We start from the raw sequence: 17929 nt of genomic DNA, 5'->3' as shown, positions 1-17929 counted from the left end.
GTGCCATTTTCCTTCTTTTTGATGTTTGGAAAGTTGTACCCTTTCATTATTTCATATGAAATGGAGCTGATGAAGGTGACACCTACCTCAAAGTATTGCAGGTTTTACCTGAAGCAGCACACATGCAATGCTTGGAAGAGTGACTAGTAATCATTCCCATTGTTCTCTAGAGTTTGCACTTTGTCTTTATCATTCTGTGCTGTCTTGCATATTCATTGAAATATTTCTTAGTGCAAGAGTTACCTGTGATGCTCTAATTTTTCCCTGTGGATATTTTGTCATTTTCATGTTTCTCCCTGACTAACCCTCCTTTTTTACTTATAAGTATTGATACAAATTAGTCATTACTAAAACTGCTCATTCCTATTTTATTCTGAGCTATAGATATAGATAATCATAGAGCTTTTCACCATAATCATAGAGCAGTGCAGGTATATTTAATTCATTGCTGCTGTCTCATTTGAGTCATTCATCCTTATAGAATGCCAATCACTGAGACATTGAGATCTGTATTTTTCAGTTGAAGCTCATGTTTGCCTTCTCTTCTTCACACCAGGTGGCACTACTGTACCAAACACATGTAGGAAGCATTTCCTTCCTTAAAGGTTCCAGGTGGAAACCTCTTGCTCTACTGTAGATGTAGAGATAAGTAACAGCAACTGCAAGTGTAGAGGTAAGTTCCACTGCATGCGCATAGTTACAACAATTTATATAAAAATTCTAAGTGTTGTATCAGGAATCAATGAAATCCATGATGTGTATTGGTGTTTTGACTATCAAACCTTACCATATTCTTTCAATAATCATAGGCCTTTTCAGAGACAAGTAGCGCAAACCCTCAATGATATTCTCCTGCGTACACCAGGTACACATTATGCTTGAGTATTTCTAAATAGTCTCCTGGGTGTGTAATTTTTAGAAGTTGGTTGATTTGGGGGAAGGTATTTCACTCAAAGGCAAGGAAGAGCAAAGTCGATTGGAATGCTGATGAGAGGAGTGGTGGGAACCAAAACTGTTTAAACAGACATAATACAGCATTGCAGCTACTTTAATTCTGCAAGTAAGCACATGTTGAGAATCTGTGAACTACATAACTTTGTGTTTAGACTTTTGCTGCCACTTACTTTTGGGTGTGAGGATTTGAGTCTTTGGATTGATTTCTTTCTAGCATTGTTATTAGCTTGACAGAAGAATATGATTATAAGTGATCTCAAACCTCAGTCCATCAGGGTACCTTACAATTGTGTTCAATGATTAGATAGGTAAATACATTAAATGTATTTATTAAGGATAAAATGTATTCTGGCTATTGTAATGGCACTGAAGACACACTACTAAACAAACACATTGGAGGAACTGAAAGAACCCAGAAGCCATACAGTTCAGGTGGAGAAGGAAGGGGCATTGCCTAGAGAAGCTCTAGATAGCAACAGAGAAGTGATGCTATGATTGAGAATTCAAGAATCAGTAAGAGAACTATGTATTGCACAATAGATGGAGACATCTTGGCAGGGAATTCTAGTGGCCCTAAAATTTAGATAACATGAGGAAAAATATAACCTAATGGAAGTTAAAACGCACCAGAATGCAAATAATAAGGTTTGTTGTAATCTACCCTACAAATATAGGAGCATGAATTTTAGAAAATTAGCATGTTGATAAATAAGCTATCAAAAAGATGAGCTTGGGTATACATAATATTTTGGGGCCACAGTGTATAAAAATTAGAGATATATAACTGATTATAGATATTTGCAGGTAGCTAGAAATCTTGATTGACTTTTCCCCTGCACCTCTGTAACCTTTGCACCTCATTAGGAATTCTTTAAGAATCACATTAGAGACAAAGCACTCAGATAAAATGGTTATGAACTAAGGCAGAGACACAAGGGCATAAAGGTCACTTCTCAACCTACCACAAAGTTAGGGAAACAGGAGTGGTTTTATACTCATAAAATTGCATGCATACGTACCCATTTTTTATATTATTCAGTGAGCCTAAGAGTTGCAAGAGCAGAATATAGCTGTCCCCCTATGGCTTCCTTTTCAGGAACTAGGAAAACTCTGTACTTAGAATCCCTGAAATCTGGAGGTGTGTTTGAACAGAGCAAGAGATTCTGAGGGAGGCAGGGTTGCTGTAATGCATTGAGCTGGCCAGCAGGACCACACTGTCTACATAGAAAGAGAGGGCCAGGGCACTGCTGCCCCTGGGAGTTAGCTGCTCCTTGAAATGAGCAACTCTTTTGAACTGTCTTGGTCTGTAAAGCTGGCTAGGTGTGGGATGTGCAGTGTCTGTGTGGGAGTGAACACTGACAATGTGTATATAAAGAACTTTGCTTTTAATCTGTAATGTGGTCTAGGATTGCCTAGTAGGTCAGTTGATAATAAGACTGAACACAGAGCACAGCACCACTTGGAGGGAGGACTATGGCTTCGCAGCTGCCGGATGTGAGAGACATTTTCTGTGCTGTTTCCCAGGCTATCTTCAGTGCTATCAACTCTACTGTCTCTGACACTATCAGTTCAAGTAAAACATGCTAGCACAGTTGTTGGTAAACGTGAGCCCTGCAGAATAAGGGGAAGTTCCTTAGAATTTCTTCAGGGAGATCTGGGATGAGGTCTTCTTTGAGTCCCTTTCTATAGACTTTTCCACCTTTGCCTCTGTGATACTTTGTTCATATCAATATTGTGTCATGTGATAATTAATCCTGATTATCAGCTTGTATTGGTGAAAGCACATTCCTGGGTGTGTCTGTGGAACATGTTTCCAGAGATGACAGGCAGGCAGGCCAGTAAATTGAGGGGGAAGGAGCTGCCCTGATTTTTTTTTTTTTTCAGAACTGGGGATTGAATTCAGGCCCCTGCACTTGCCAGGCAAGTGCTTATTCCACTGAGCCATCTCCCCGGCTCCGAGCTGCCCTGATTGTAGGTGGCACCATTCAGTAGGTTTGCAGTCCAGGTGGAATGAAGAGGGAAAGGAGGAAGAAGTTCACCTGCAGTTATAAAACTTAATAATGCTTAAGCCTGGTGAGTCTTCTTCTGTTGCTATTGCCTGGGGGCATCACACTTCAGCTTTTCAACGCAGATTCACACAAGTGATTCTCTGGGAGCTTCCAAACCTCTGGTCTCTGTCACTGCATCTTTGGCTTTTCTTGTTCTGAGGCTTTCAGCTTCTTGGTTCTTTACTTGATGAAGTAACACTCCGTCTTAGTTACTCTTCTCTAGTTGCTGTGAGTCAATATACCCAACCCCTAAAATTAAGGAAAGAAAGGTTTATTTAGCTCAATGTTTGTAGAAGTTGCTGTCCATAATCAGCTGGGTCCAAGATAGGGTAGCATGGCATAGGGGCAACAGTGCAAGGTGGTAGAAGACAGCAAAGTCAGCAAGAGCAAAAGGGGTGTGTGTGTAGTAGTAGTAGTAGTAGTAGTAGTAGTAGTAGTAGTAGTACTCACACCATCTAGATGCCCTCCTTTTGCATAAGATGAGAATGCTGACCCTGGCCACCTGCTGAGTTGCTTAAATTTCTAAGCTTCTCAAATTGACATAGTGTATCAACCTATACATCCCCATTTTCACTTCTGAAGGGTTTACGATATTTATCATCCTGCCTGGATTACATTATTATAATCTGGATCCATCACTACTGCTAGTACCATAATTCTCTGTTGATTTATTGGCATGAGGAGCCCAAAGTGGCCAGAGTAATGTCTCTAACTTCTGGTCCAATAGAATCATCATTGTGCCTCCTGTTAGGACACACCCCCCAACTAAGACTTCTATGCTAGCAGAGTGTAAGGTTATGAGAACAGAGTGCAAATTTTTGCTAGAGGGTCACTAAGGCTAATTGTGAGTGGTACATTTTCCATTGTAGCACCTACCATTTTTATTAAAATAGACATTTATTTACATGTGTATATGCTTAATTTTATTGAGTTTTTCAAGAACTAGAAGAACATATTATTCTTTCTTCACTACTCATTATAAATCATATATAACTAGAGTTTTGTTCCCTTATTTGCCATTCAATATAAATCCTAGGTAATGATTTGACTAACTTTGTTGTCTTATGGATATAGATATGAAGGCTTCGAGTTTATTATCTTTATAGCTGAGTAATACTCCACTGTATAAAAATGCCACATCTTTTTCATCCATTCATCAGGTGATAGGCATCTTGGTTGTTTCCAAGATTTGGCTATCACAAATTGTGCTGCTATAAACATAGGTACGCATATATCACTATGATATGACGTTTTCAGTTCCTCCGGGAAAATTCCCAGTAGGGGAATAGCTGGATTGAATGGGATTTCCAGTCCTAGTTTTTTAAGGAGTCTCCACACTGATTTCCACAATGGTTGAATCCCCACCAGCAGTGGAAAAGGGTTCCCTGTTCCCCACAGTCTCTCCAACATTTGTTCTTGATTTCTTTATGATAGCCATTCTTTCTTGGGTGATATGATATCTCAATGTTGTTTTAATTAACATTTCATGGATGACTAGTGATGTGGAGCATTTTTTTCATATATTTATTCACTTCTTTGATTTCGTCCTCTGAGAAGCGTGTGTTCATCTCAGATGCCCATTTCTGGATTGGGTCTTTGAATTTAGGGTCCCTAATGTTCTTTAGTTCTTTATAAATTCTAGAGAGCAGATCTTTGTCTGAGTGTTTATTAGTTAAGATTTTTTCCAAATTTGTGGGTTGTCTTTTCACTTTGTTGGTAATTTGTTTTGATGTGCAATTATGGATATGGAACACAGGCCATGCCTGACTCTAGGTGAACTCACTACTAGGATTCAAGCATGTTTTTTGTCCTGAAGGTTTCAGGCTGGATGTGTTTCATAACATATTATGTAGCCTTGAGGAGAGCACTCATCCTAAGAAAAGAGAGAATCCAGCAATGAACCTGGACTTGGTAACAAAACTGTAGCCACCAAAGTGCAGGCAAGTTCTGGGGCACTTGGCACTCCTTGGCTATAAGGAGGACAGACTAATTCAGGTAGTTTCTGGCAACATCATTTTGTTGTCTGTACTACACCAGTAGTTGTCAAAGCTTACAGTGCCCCATTTCAGGGTGATCAGATCTGCAGAGGATTTGTAAGAAATGCAAATTCTCAAGTCCACTTCAACTTATTGAATAGAAAACTGTGAAGATAGAGACATATAATCTGTATTTTAGTAAATGATTCAGATGATATTAATACACATTCACACTGGAAAGCCACTGGAATATAAAGGGAAAAATATTTTGGAATGTCCCTGTACCCTGGTACTTTCTTTAGGATCTATGCTGTCTTTTTTTGCAACAGGAGTTACTTGCCATTCCCTAAATGCTCCACCATAACTAAATTCAGATTTCATGGAAGCCACTATGAAGTGGCTCTGAGCAGGATTTAAAATCAACCAGCTGGCTTTCTATGTTTACTTGTAAGTCTCTCCAAGGCCTAGGTCCCTTATCTGGAGATGAGAAGCTGACTTAAAGTAAGTGAATCTCTTTGAGTCAATGGTCCCACCTGAGGCCTGTAGAGACCTGTGATGCCATGATGCCTCAAAGGACAAGACAAGGTCAAAGCTGAGGACATTTGTTCCAACCCTAGTTAACTGTGTAAAAGCTAGTGTAAGTATCTCACTTCTGTAATTTAGGTCAATCTGGAGATAAGATAGTTCACCTACATTAACATAATTTATTACTTAGAGAAGTCTTTGAGCTGACTCCAAGGTCCTGCTCAGTTTCCTGTGCTTTCCATTCTAATGCTTCCTTTATTTGAAAACCAAATAAATATAGACTACCTGGAAAACTTCTTTGTCTCAGCCACCAGAGAATCTCAACTTCTGCTGACAGTTTCGATCCTCTTGGAGCCTTAAAATCATACCAGTTGTCTCTTTCATTTAAGCCTTTGCCATCCATTTGTTTGGGAGGTTGTGGGTCTGATCAGTCCACAAAAAGACTTTTGTAAGAAATTGAAGGATTTTAATCCTTTTATGTGGTTTGTACCCCAGAGTCCCAGAAATCTCCAAATCCAGCTCTCCTGATTATTTGTAACATGCAAAGGATATAAGTGAAGAGGAATGTCATGTCCTGTGAGTATTGCTTTCTTAAAATCAAAAGCAGTGCTCATAGGCTCCCAAAGCAGGACTGTGCTACAAGTTGGGTCAGAGCACACAGAAGACCTACTCAGCAGAGTCCATACTCCCACCTTGCTATTCTGCTAAAGGTTTTACATCCAACTGCCTGTAAAATGGGTTCCAATAATTTCCATGTTACTGGGTATGCCAGTATTACCATCTAAATATAAACTGCATTTGCCATCTTTCTTTCAGATAGGACTGGTTCCTGAGAGGCAAGGAAATGAAATTGGGTGTGATTTCTTAGACAGCTCTTCTGCTTTTTTTCCCGTGCTTGAACTTGCTTGTTATGGTTGAATTCTAACCGTGAGGGAAGAGCCAAGAAAATTTCGAAGCTGTCATTCTGAAATCCTAGACCCCTCTGGAACCAGCCCAGGCCTGGCTTGTGAGTGAGAACTTCTGCTGTGCTCTTGGGACCCCTTCAGACCCAGCACAAGCCCAGGCCTGGCTAGTGTTTGGGAGAGATTTGGTGCTCCCCTGTGCCCACTGGACCCCTCCATACCCAGCCCAGACCCAGAGCATGAGTGAGAACTTCCACCACACTCTCGGGACCACTCCAGACCCAGCCCAAGCCCAGGCCCTGTGAGTGTGTGGGAGACCTTCTGTGCTCCCCTGTGCCCACTGGACTCCTCTGGACCCAGCCCAGGACCGGCGTGTGAGTGAGAACTTCCACCTTGCTCGCCAGACCCCTCCAGACCCAAGCCAGGCTTGCATACAGGCCTGAGGTGAAGCTGCAGCTGATGTCCCTGCAGAGAGACGAGGGGCCAGAACCACCCAGCTAATCCAGGAGCAGAACATCTTGCCAGAGGGGCACAACAGGTTTACTTCCAAGGGCTGCAGCAGGAAGAAGCTGAGCATAGTAGCCAGACCCAAGCCAGGCACAACTGGAGGAATTCGAACTTCGTAGATCTACACCTAAATTTCAGTAGGTGCTAAGGCGATAACTGCACCAAAGCTCTATACCAAAGGTCAGCGGACAGTGCTGAAATTCTTAAACAGCTGAAACCACAATAATAATGATTCTCCTTCAGATTTTTCACTAGGTGGTGCAGGGAAACTTCATGACCTTGTGCCACAGTGCTCACTATTACTGCAGTAATTGAACACAATGACTAAGATGATTTAATATAAAGCCTATACCTTGCACCTAGAATTCTCAAGAATTGAGGGCACGAGCTGGAGAAGAAGAGGGGAAGAGATCTTGACATTTGTAAGAGGAGGACAGAGAAGAGATACTGATCTGCCACAATGCCCCAGCATCTAAATTGCCCAGCTAGGCATGTGAAACCAAGAATGAATTCAAGAGAATACTGGCCTGCTTCCTGTCCAGTGAGGTAGAAAATAGGAAGCACAATAGAGGAAGCACAAAAAAGGATGTATTTACTTCCTGTATTTTAGTTCATGGTGGTTTTGCTCACATGTAATTATCAAGGAGATGTGGGCAGAATGTTACTAGTATAGGAAAGCAAGGTGAAGGACTCTCTTACACATTTCTTATTTCTTTTTTATTTTCATTTTATTTCTATAAGTAATCCTTCTAGTAATTATCTCTGCATTGTCAAGTTGTGACAAAGCAAGATGTCTCATAAATTGTTGATCAGTTTAAGGATTGACTGTATTTGGGTTAGGGGCCTATCCCTATTCTAGTGAATTCTAATACCAAGATGGAAGCTTGTGATTAGGAACATAAATAAGACACGTATGCTTAGCAGGACCTATGTATAGAGATTCTTTCAGAAGGATTCTGCACACCTTTAGAACTTTCATTTTGTCCACAAACATGAGCCAAGTTAGAGGATGTAAAGGTGATAGAACTGTAAGACCTTGGAGAGAACCAGTTCTGTTTCTCTCTTGCAGAGTATGGAATAACAAAATAAAGTGAATATTGTATAGCATTGGCTCTTTGGAAGTCTCCTACAGCAAGAGTGGAAGTTGAGCTCTGAAGCTCAACTGCTTCTAGGTACCATGTTCTCAGTGTGGACATGGTGATTCTCAGAGAGCAGAACAGAAGGGAAAGGGGTGGGGAGCTGAACCAGAGAAAAGGGAAACAATAGTACAATCCATGTAGAAGACTTTACATTGAATTCAGGACTTTATCTTTTAGCACGTTTCTCCAGGAGTATGAGGCTGGAAGCAAGCATACATATAGGAGCTGATTTCAGGGAAATTTTTCTATAGAATTTAGTGTTTTATGTTGACAAATAACATAAATTTCCATACCTTATGTGTACCATGATATAATTTTTCATAATCCAAAATACTGATTGAAATTGTTTAGTCTTCTCCAAGGATCTTGAGCTAAAATTGAATTTCTCAGAAAATTTATTCTAAAGCTCCCAGTGTATCACCACATATATCCTAGAATATGTGTCTCTTGATGTAAAAATTATAATCCTGTGAGAATATCAAATGATTCAGAGGGAGATGAATTCCCACAGTTGTCAGTGATAATTTGTTGCTTATAGGAAAACTGGGTGTGTAGGAATTTTCAGTGGAGATATTTATTTATATTGGACAAAAGGAGACAGTGAGAGATTATCACAGCCAGGTTAGCAGGGACCATATGGTTGCATAGCATAGACACTGGCAAGAAGTAAGGGGTGGTGATGGTGGTTATGGTAGGAATAGTAAATGTGCTTGGTGAAGAAACAGAAGAACCATAGGAGATTAAGTTATATTTTAGCCTTCACAGAAATTGGAAAAATTCTTTCAATTAGTATACTTACTGTTCTTTGGATTTTGTAGTAGTCTGTTTTGAATTGGTATAAAGGAATAACAGAGGTAGGCTAACTGTTCAGAAAATAGTTGTATTTTGAAGGCTGAAAGTCCACTCAGCAGTCCTGGCTCTGATGGGGCTCACTCTGCTGTGTCACATCATAGAAGATGGCATCATGGTAGGATGTGGAGAAGAGAAAGAAATCACATGGGCACACCGCAGGCCTGGCTCTTTTGTAACAGTCCTCTTACAAGGACAATCCAAGGTCCCTCTGGAACAGCATTAATTCCTTTCAAAAGCAAAATCTCCAGTGATCCATTTGACACAGAAGGCTCTATTTTTTAAAGGTCCCATGGCTTCCTAATACCGCATACTGGGGATAAAGTCTCCAACATGTGAACCTGTGTGAGGAGTCTTCCATAGAAAGTTTGATGGCCTGTTATTGTTGCTACTCTCTCAGTATCTATTTCATTCTTTTTTGGGCAAACAAGTGTTTATTAAAACTCTAATTTTTGCCTCTCAGAGCATTGATCCTACTAATATAGTGTGCGGTGCATTATAATTTGGGCTCTGTGTCTCAAATCCAAATTTCTAGGAGGGACAATGCAATTGGTGAGGTCCCAGGATCTATGGTCAGGCAGTTGGGTTATGCTGAACTGCCCATGCAAGACTGCATTTGCAGTGTCACCTGGGCTTTGGAGGGGAGCGCTGGTGATCATGGGAGTCTCTGTGTAAGCCTTGCATCCCAGGGAAGTGCAGTCTCTCCGTGAGGAGGATAGAATTCTGTAGCAGGAAGGCTTTGAAGCTTTTTCTTTGAAGATTTGGTGATCAGTAAATTTTGACTTTGTTGAGTGAATGAGCAAATAGTCTAAAAAGCAACTTTATGGATGTATTAATGTCAAGCTCTGTAAAAGCTGGATTGCTTGATTGACGTTAATTAGTGTGAGCCCAACTTTGGCACTACTTGATGACCTTTAGAGGTAATTTTTCTTAGTTTCTGTTTCCTCATATATAGGAGAGAATTAAAAATACCTGCTCTGTTTAATATGATTGTTGTTATAAAAGATATGATATGGATCAAAGTGTTCCTGAAAGAGCAATGCCATACAGATGTATAAAATTTTATTGCAATCACGTGAATATTAGATAATATACTATATCAAATAACTGTCTCCTTGGACTCACATCTGTGTGCAAGTGCTCCTCTCTGTGTGTTTAGAGGTGGCACAGGATAGAAGAGGGTGTAAAACTGCTGAACAGTCGATGTTTCAAAAGGAGGAAGTGCTGTAATGCCCTGTGAAGTTTCAATTCTCACCTTCCTCAGAATATTTCTGTGAAGGGAAATTACTCCTGCTCCTATAGATTCATTTGCTCCTTTCTGAGGTGTCCTTGAATGTAAAGAGCTTCTATGTGGAACAAAAGAAGGAAAACCACTTGGCTGAAATAAAAAGAAGAGGTACACTTCAAGTTTGTGTGCTATGGAGATTGGGAGAGATCATTCATTTTGAGAGGCAGAGTGTGTAGATGTCATTTGTACTCAAGTGTGTACAGTTTGCTGTGATGTTGGCTGTGTATAGTGGTGGGGGGAGGAGAGAGAACAGAGTCTAGATTTGGTTTTCCTCCCCTGACCCAGTTCATAGATGGTTACTAACTATTCACCATTTGTCTGTCCCAGTGATCCCTGATGGAAGAGATCACTTCTTTCCCACCTAATCCAGGAAGACTGTACTTAGGGCTTGGTAAATTTGAGGAACATTTCTTAACAACTACTTAAACTAATGATACTTATTGTTGATACCATTTTACTTTCAGAAATGGTAAGTTAGGGAGGGGCTGGGAAACTGATGTTATATATTAATATTTATTATATCAGTTTAGGTCCAAAATAAAATTATGAGTACATATTGTAATCCTTAATTTGCGGGTAAGATAACTGAGTTTTGGAAAATTTTATTGCCAATGGTGTACAGCCAGTAAAAGTAGAGAATCTAGCACACAAGTTAAGGTTAGTTTTGAGACCCTTAATTTTTCTGATACCATATTAATGGCTGGCCACTCTTATTTATTTAACATGAAATTACTCTCCTAAATTATTATTCTTTTATTATGTTCAAGAGTTCTAGGTTTGAAGGATACTTTCAGGAACATCTAACCCCATCACTGTCTATTCCTGGCAAAATTCAGACAGATGAGAACATTACTTTCTAATAGGACTTTATTTCATGAAGGAAGAATCCACGAGCTCATGTTTAATGCACAGAGTGCACAGTGGGCTTCATCTGCCTCAGAGCTCAGGGATCAGAATAGGTGCTTCTGGTGGATCTGGCTTTGATAGAATATTTGAGGAAACTCAGCTAGCAGGGACCTGATGGATGGCTAAGATTCCTCTTAGCACTTAGGAAAATGCACAGCCATAAAACAATGTATTCTTGAGTGTACTATTGCATTAGAATTTCAGGAAAGGGGGAATAACAACATCTGTAGAGTGCTTACAATGGACTATGTATGATGCTAAAGATTCACATGCATTTTTTTCCTTTCTTCCTCATAACTGCACGTCATCTCTCCATTGGACATGTACCTCATGCAGCTTCCAGGGTCCCCTGTGATTATGCTACCAGTCTTCTCAGAAGTACGGAGGGAAGTAAAATTCTTCTAGGTTAAACACTGAAAGTGGCAGATGATCTAACATTTTGAGGCCTAGGCAGAAAACTCAGAAACCTAGCTCATGCTTATGACAGTTCTGCGCAGTTTCTGACCTGCAGTGGTCTCCTGTTGTTTAAAGGAATCTTCTTGCCAAGATGTTAAAATTTCCACACCATGGGTCCTCTGTAATTTTCCACTGGTGTCCCTGATCATCCTATTACTCTCTCCCAGTCTCTATCTTATTCCTGAAATTGTTCCTTTGGTCCAGATTGTCTTTGCTTTTGTCCTTCCTTTCCCACCCCTGCTTTTGGTTTGTCCCCTGTTGCTTCCTTGAAGTATATTCTCCTACCCATGGCGTTGGGTGATCCTCTCATTTCTTTTTGTATAACATCAGATTACTTCTTACACTCTCTCTGGTATGGGGTCATGGAGGAACTAATTGTATTTCATGCAAGTGTAGGCTTGATCAGAGTGCCTGGTTTTGTATTTTACCATTTATATGACCTTAAGCCAGTTGTTTGTGCCTGGAGTATTTCATCTTGAGAGATAATAGTAGTACTTACTCCTCAGCATAGTTAGGAGGAGGCAATGAAGGAATGCATGTGAATTGTGGATCAGGTAGCACATTACATAGGCCAGAGTAAGCACTTCATCAGTGTTGTTATTTTGGCAGTGCCTTATTGGTAGTGTACATATAGAAATGTTGATTTGAGTTATATCAGTAAGGCATTATTCTTGTATTTTCTGTAACTGCAGGCAGGAGACAGCCCAGGGGCTGATGCTTGATCCACATGTGGGTCCCTGAAGGTCTTCTAAGTGTGGTGGCTGGGGGAGTGGGGAGACACAGGCATTGCTATCACCTTGTTCTCATACTTGCATGGTTTTCATGATTCCTAAGTACTCAGTCTCCATGACTTTCCTGAGACCAGGGAAATTCCTCTTACCAGGCAGCAAGCCACTGCAGCTACCATGGTGCTTGTACTTTGATTTAACCTAAATCAGATTTTTTGAGTTCAAGGGTTTGAAGCTAAACCTCTGTAAATTACTGACATCTAGAAACATCATAGATGTTAATGTGTAGTGTTGGGTCTTGTGCAAAGTAGGTGCTTGAAATTTTTGTTTTAAGCATTAATAGCTACCTATTGTGTTCAGAATCCTGATCTGAGGTAGGGTGAGAGGTCAGCAGAATTGTAGGAACTTTTGATTGGTGTTTAAGGGCTGTGGTAATTCATTATGACTGCATTGTAACTCTTATTTACTGCGTATTTATGTGACATCAGGCCATTATTTTATTTCTTTAAATCAGTTAATTAGGGGCTGGGGAGATAGCTTGGCAGTGCTGCCTGGCAAGCACCTGCCTGGCAAGTGCAAGGACCAAATTAAAACCCTGGTACTACATGCTGTGCCAGCCCCGGAGCTCCAGATGCTCTACGCCGGCTCTGAAACTGGGCATGGTGGTGCAGACCTGTAATCCCAGTGCTGGGGAATCTGCAGTCAAATGCTGTGCCACTGAGCTATATCCCCTCAGTACTGGGGAGTCTGAGACAGGAGGATCACTGAGTCTGAACTGCATAGTGAGACTCTCTATCAAATAAATAAATAAATAAAATTTATTTTATTTTATTGGATGGGTATCATCTTTATCTTCATTTGAATTAAGGAAAATAGAAACTTACTTGCTCAAGCTCTCCGCACTGGTAAGTAGACATGGGCTTTGAGTACAGATCTGGATCTTTGAATGAGCACAAACACAAGCCTTTCAACATTTCCAGATCTCAGTTTATTTATTTTTAAAATTAGACAACTATCCTTGGTGATCTTTAAAGTTCATTAGGGGTCAAGCTGAGCGTTCCAGCCCACAGAGGCTCGGGAGCTGCATGGGGCAGCTGTGGCGGTCAGCCAGCTGACCCAGGTGGAGGTCTTGCTGCTGCAAGTGGGCTTTCTTTCCTTCCTCTTTTACACATAAATTTGTTGGTTCCATGGTGGCCCAGGCACCCACTTTTCCCAGTGATGTCAGACTTTGCTGATTACACAGTATTCTCCAGTGGCCTGTGAAATGAGAAACATGAGGATGAAGAAGTGAGCTTTGGCAAAGATAAATTGATTCTCTTTTGGTTGGTCAAGTCTGTGTCGACGTTGACATAGCCATGACATGGTGACTTTCTTTAATTTTTCCAGGTGGTAGTCACTTCATAAATTCATGTCCTTTGGCTCAGTATTTGCTGAATTTTCACTGGTCCATAAAAGTAAAAGCCCCCAAATAGTGATAGTTAAGCAGGACTTTTAAAACTATGTGCAGTAAGAGAACAGGTTTTTGGTTTTAATTTCTTATTATGCTGAGACTGTGACTTTTATACAATTAAAATTGCTGATGACAGAAAATTAAAAGCAATATATATATAAATTATATATATAAACTCATATATATATAAAAACTCATATACTTTATATATATAAACTCATATAGTTCAAACTTTTTAAAAATCATGAGTTGCTGAATGTTAAATTTCTCTGACATACAGCTAAAACTTTTTAACACTTGTCTTCAATTTCTGTTCTTATTTTTTTTGAGGACTGACAACCACAGTTCATGGATGCTCTGTGTTGATGAAGGTCTATTTTGTGATAGCAGGTTCTTAATAATGGAGTTCCCAGATAGATTTCAGCAGCCTGGTGAAGTGAAGGGGGCAGTGTTTGTGTACATTTCTTGGATAACTTCTAATATAAATGTAGCCCTTCTTAGTGTAAAGTTAGGCTGCAAACTACAGTAGTGTTGGCTGTATCTATGAGTTTGGTTCCAAGAGAGGTTACATTACTTTCATCTCTTACATTTAAGATGTTATCGAAAGATTATTTTTATTTATTTATTCTGTTTTTATTAAAAAATCTTTTATTAATTTTCATGAGAAAGAAATAACAATGAGACAGGTTAGTAGGACTGTTAATATATTACATATAGTTGTCTTCATAGTAATTATTCACAGAACAAGAAGCATACATAATCTCTTGTCTAAACACTATTAGTACAAATCTTTCTTCTCATTGAACTAAGAGGGGCTGGGGAGTTAGCTCAGTAGAATGGGCACTTGCCTGGCAAGCGCAAGGTCCTGAGTTCAATCCCAGGTACTGCAAAAAAAAGAATAAAAAAAAAAAAGCCAAAAAACAAAACTACTTTCTCATTGAACTAAGAGAAAGTAGCTGTATATCTATCCTAACTACTCTGCATATACGTATATATATATATATATATATATCTCACTACAAAATGGTCTTTCATTTATATCCCCTTTTTTGTTTTGTTTTGTCAGAGATGGGTGTTCAATTGCTGTTAGAGAAGCTGTATTTGGAGAAGTCTTTAAAGGACCTTTTCATACTTGATGCCAGTTCAAATATTGTAGATACTTGAATTCAGCAAAATATCCCAATGTAGTCCAATAGTCAATAATACTTGTGGGTTATCAGCAGAGCTGATAAATTGTCAGAAGTTGTTGACTTGAGCCTTTTACAGCTCAGCATATTAATATGGCATTACTTTTTATACCTCATGGTTATACTTTTCCGCTGGATGGTTAAGACCAAATTAAAGCATGACCTATATAACTAAAAATGTAACTTTTGTATCTGACAAGGTCAGTCAGATCTCCTCAGGATTTACCCTGAAACTGTAGAGCAGGATTAACAACTGTGACCTCTTATTGAGAAGTTTTTGCACATCAAAAGAAATTACCAACAAAGTGAAAAAAAACAACCCACAAATTTGGAAAAAAATCTTAATAAGCACCCAGGCAGAGGTATTCACTCTAGAATTTATAAAGAACTAAAGAACATTAGGACCCCAGAATTTAAAGACCCAATCCAGAAATGGACATCCAAGATGAACACATACTTCTCAGAGGAAGAAATACTAGAAGCTAATAAATACACGAAAAAACATCACTAGCCATTCGTGAAATGCAAATTAAAACAACATTGAGATATCATCTCACCCCAGAAAGAATGGCTATCATAAAGAAATCACCCAACAACAAATGCTGGAGAGGCTGTGGGGAAAAAAGGAACCCTTCTCCACTGCTGGTGGGAATGTAGACTGGTGCAACTGTTATGGAAATCAGTGTGGGGACTCCTCAGAAAACTAGGACTGGAATTCCCATTGAATCCATCTGTTCCTCTTCTGGGAATTTTCCCAAAAGAATTGAAAACATCATATCATGGTGCTATATGTGTGCCTGTGTTTAGAGCAGCACAATTTGTGATAGCCAAATCTTGGACACGACCAAAATGCCAGTCACCTGAGGAATGGATGAGAAAGATGTAGTGCTTTATACAATGGAGTATTACTCAGCTATAAAGAATGATAAACTCGAAGCCTTCAATATAAGTGGGTGCAACTTAAAGATATATTCATAAGTGAAATAAATAAGACTCACATTTGTAAATATTGTATTGTCTCCCTAGTATAAGAACTCAAAAGAAGAAATAAAAATTGAAAGGTATTGTTATAGTTAAATGGAAAGTGAGAATTTAAAGATTAAACAATGAAAAGAGAGAAATAGAAAAGTTAAGAAATATGACAGGGACAGAACCATAAATTTATATGAACAAGATGGTTAGGGCAATGGTCCTAAGAATTTCCATCAGGTTTTTGAAAATAGTTAATGGGTAGACTTCTCACCCCACCAACTCTATATGTTGATATCTGTGAACTAAGCAACTACACTGAGGATAGCAAAATGTAACCCTAAATGCATGCTTGAAATACCTATCTTTTGGTCTTCTAAATGCATACTGCTTCTAATGTCATATCGATTATTATGCTCTCTTTAAAATAAATGTACATTTTAAAAAAGATAAAACAAGAGACAAGAAAAAAGTCATAGGACTGTCTTGCTACAATGTTATATATGGTTTGATTTCTAAATTTCTGTGTAAAAATGTGTAATTGTTTTTTTTTCTTTAGATATGTTTAGAATATCTATGGTTGTTGGAAAATACCAGTTCTGTGTTATGTCTAAGGCTTTTGATACTCAGACAGATAGTGAGGTTAAGCTCAAATGCCTATGTTATAGGGCAATAATGTCATTAAGCTTCTCTTCTGCAGGGTTAACAACTAAAGTTTGCAGACCAAAAATCAGAAAAAAAAGGGCTACAATATTTTGGCTCTAGCCCTTCAAGGTCAGTGCAGACTCAGGACATAAGAAAATCTGTGCTGTGACATCCTGTAACTCAGGGATGTCCCAGATTTTCTGTTCAAGGAGATTATGGGACCACAGAAGAAAGTGATCAATGATGTATAGTGTGCCTAAGGAGAGTCACCTAGAGAGAAAACATTCTCTTAGGCTTTCACAGAGAGCAAATTGGTCAAGCAATGGCTGTGACTCTGACTCATCCATATGGCTGACACTGACAAAAGATCTACAAGTTGAAAGATTACTTTAGAAACTATTTAGAAATTGCAATCACTATTTTACTTCTTATCATATAGTTAGCATATAAAGAGGCACATATTGTAATTTAAAATGTCTAGTAACTTTTTTAATGTAACTAACTTCCTTTGTGTCCTTATTTATTTTATTTCATGCATTAAAAGATGTAATTTGAGGCATATCCCATAGCAGACACCAGATTGCTGAAGTGTCTCCACAACTTAGTCAGCTTAAGGGCACATTTATAGTGGCAAGAAAATTTGAAAACATTTTCAGAACAATTTCCTTCAATGATAGATTAATAGATTGCAGCTAAATGTTTATGGGTTCCTGGTAGACCAGGGCTCTCTAGGAAAGACCAGAGTTCTGGGAGAGCATCTAATTTGATTTTGATCTTTATTATGTACAAATTGAGTCAGTCCTATGTTCTCTTCCCAGATTACCTTGAATGTTTTCATCATCCCAATGGCCTGAGGGAATGGAGTGGGTTGGGGCTAAGCCTTCTTGCTGTAAGGTCACAGGGATGTCCTCCTCAGAGGAAGATAGTGATTACTAATTAACTAGCAGTTTTGATCCTGAAAGGGAAATCTGGGCAATGATTTGCATTAGAAATCATTAACACGTTCTTGATAGGCTGCTAAACAGTTTAACAGGGAAGGGTTGCTTCTGTGAATTGCACTTCTTGGCTCTGTTGTGAATTGGTCCTACGGGGAGCAGGAAGGGCTGCAAAAGACAATGAGGTAAGTTCGTGAACCATGTATTCACTGTGGCTACAGGGGTTGTGTGTGGGTGTATGTGTGTGTGTGCACGCACTGATCTTTTTTGGTCACAATACCCTTGTTAATCTGTTACAAGCAAAGGTAAACAAACGATAAGACAAAAATTACAATGATACAAATAGAAAAATATCTTTTAAAATTGTTTTAGGGGCCGGGGAGAAGGCTTAGTAGAATAAGCGCTTCCCTGGCAAGCGCAAGGGCCTGAGTTCAATCCCCGGTTCCGGAAAAAAAAAAAATTGTT

Source organism: Octodon degus, unplaced genomic scaffold, assembly GCF_000260255.1.
Source record: "Octodon degus isolate 3935 unplaced genomic scaffold, OctDeg1.0 scaffold00027, whole genome shotgun sequence".
Lineage (NCBI taxonomy): Eukaryota > Metazoa > Chordata > Mammalia > Rodentia > Octodontidae > Octodon > Octodon degus.
Note: the sequence above shows the minus strand (reverse complement) of the source record.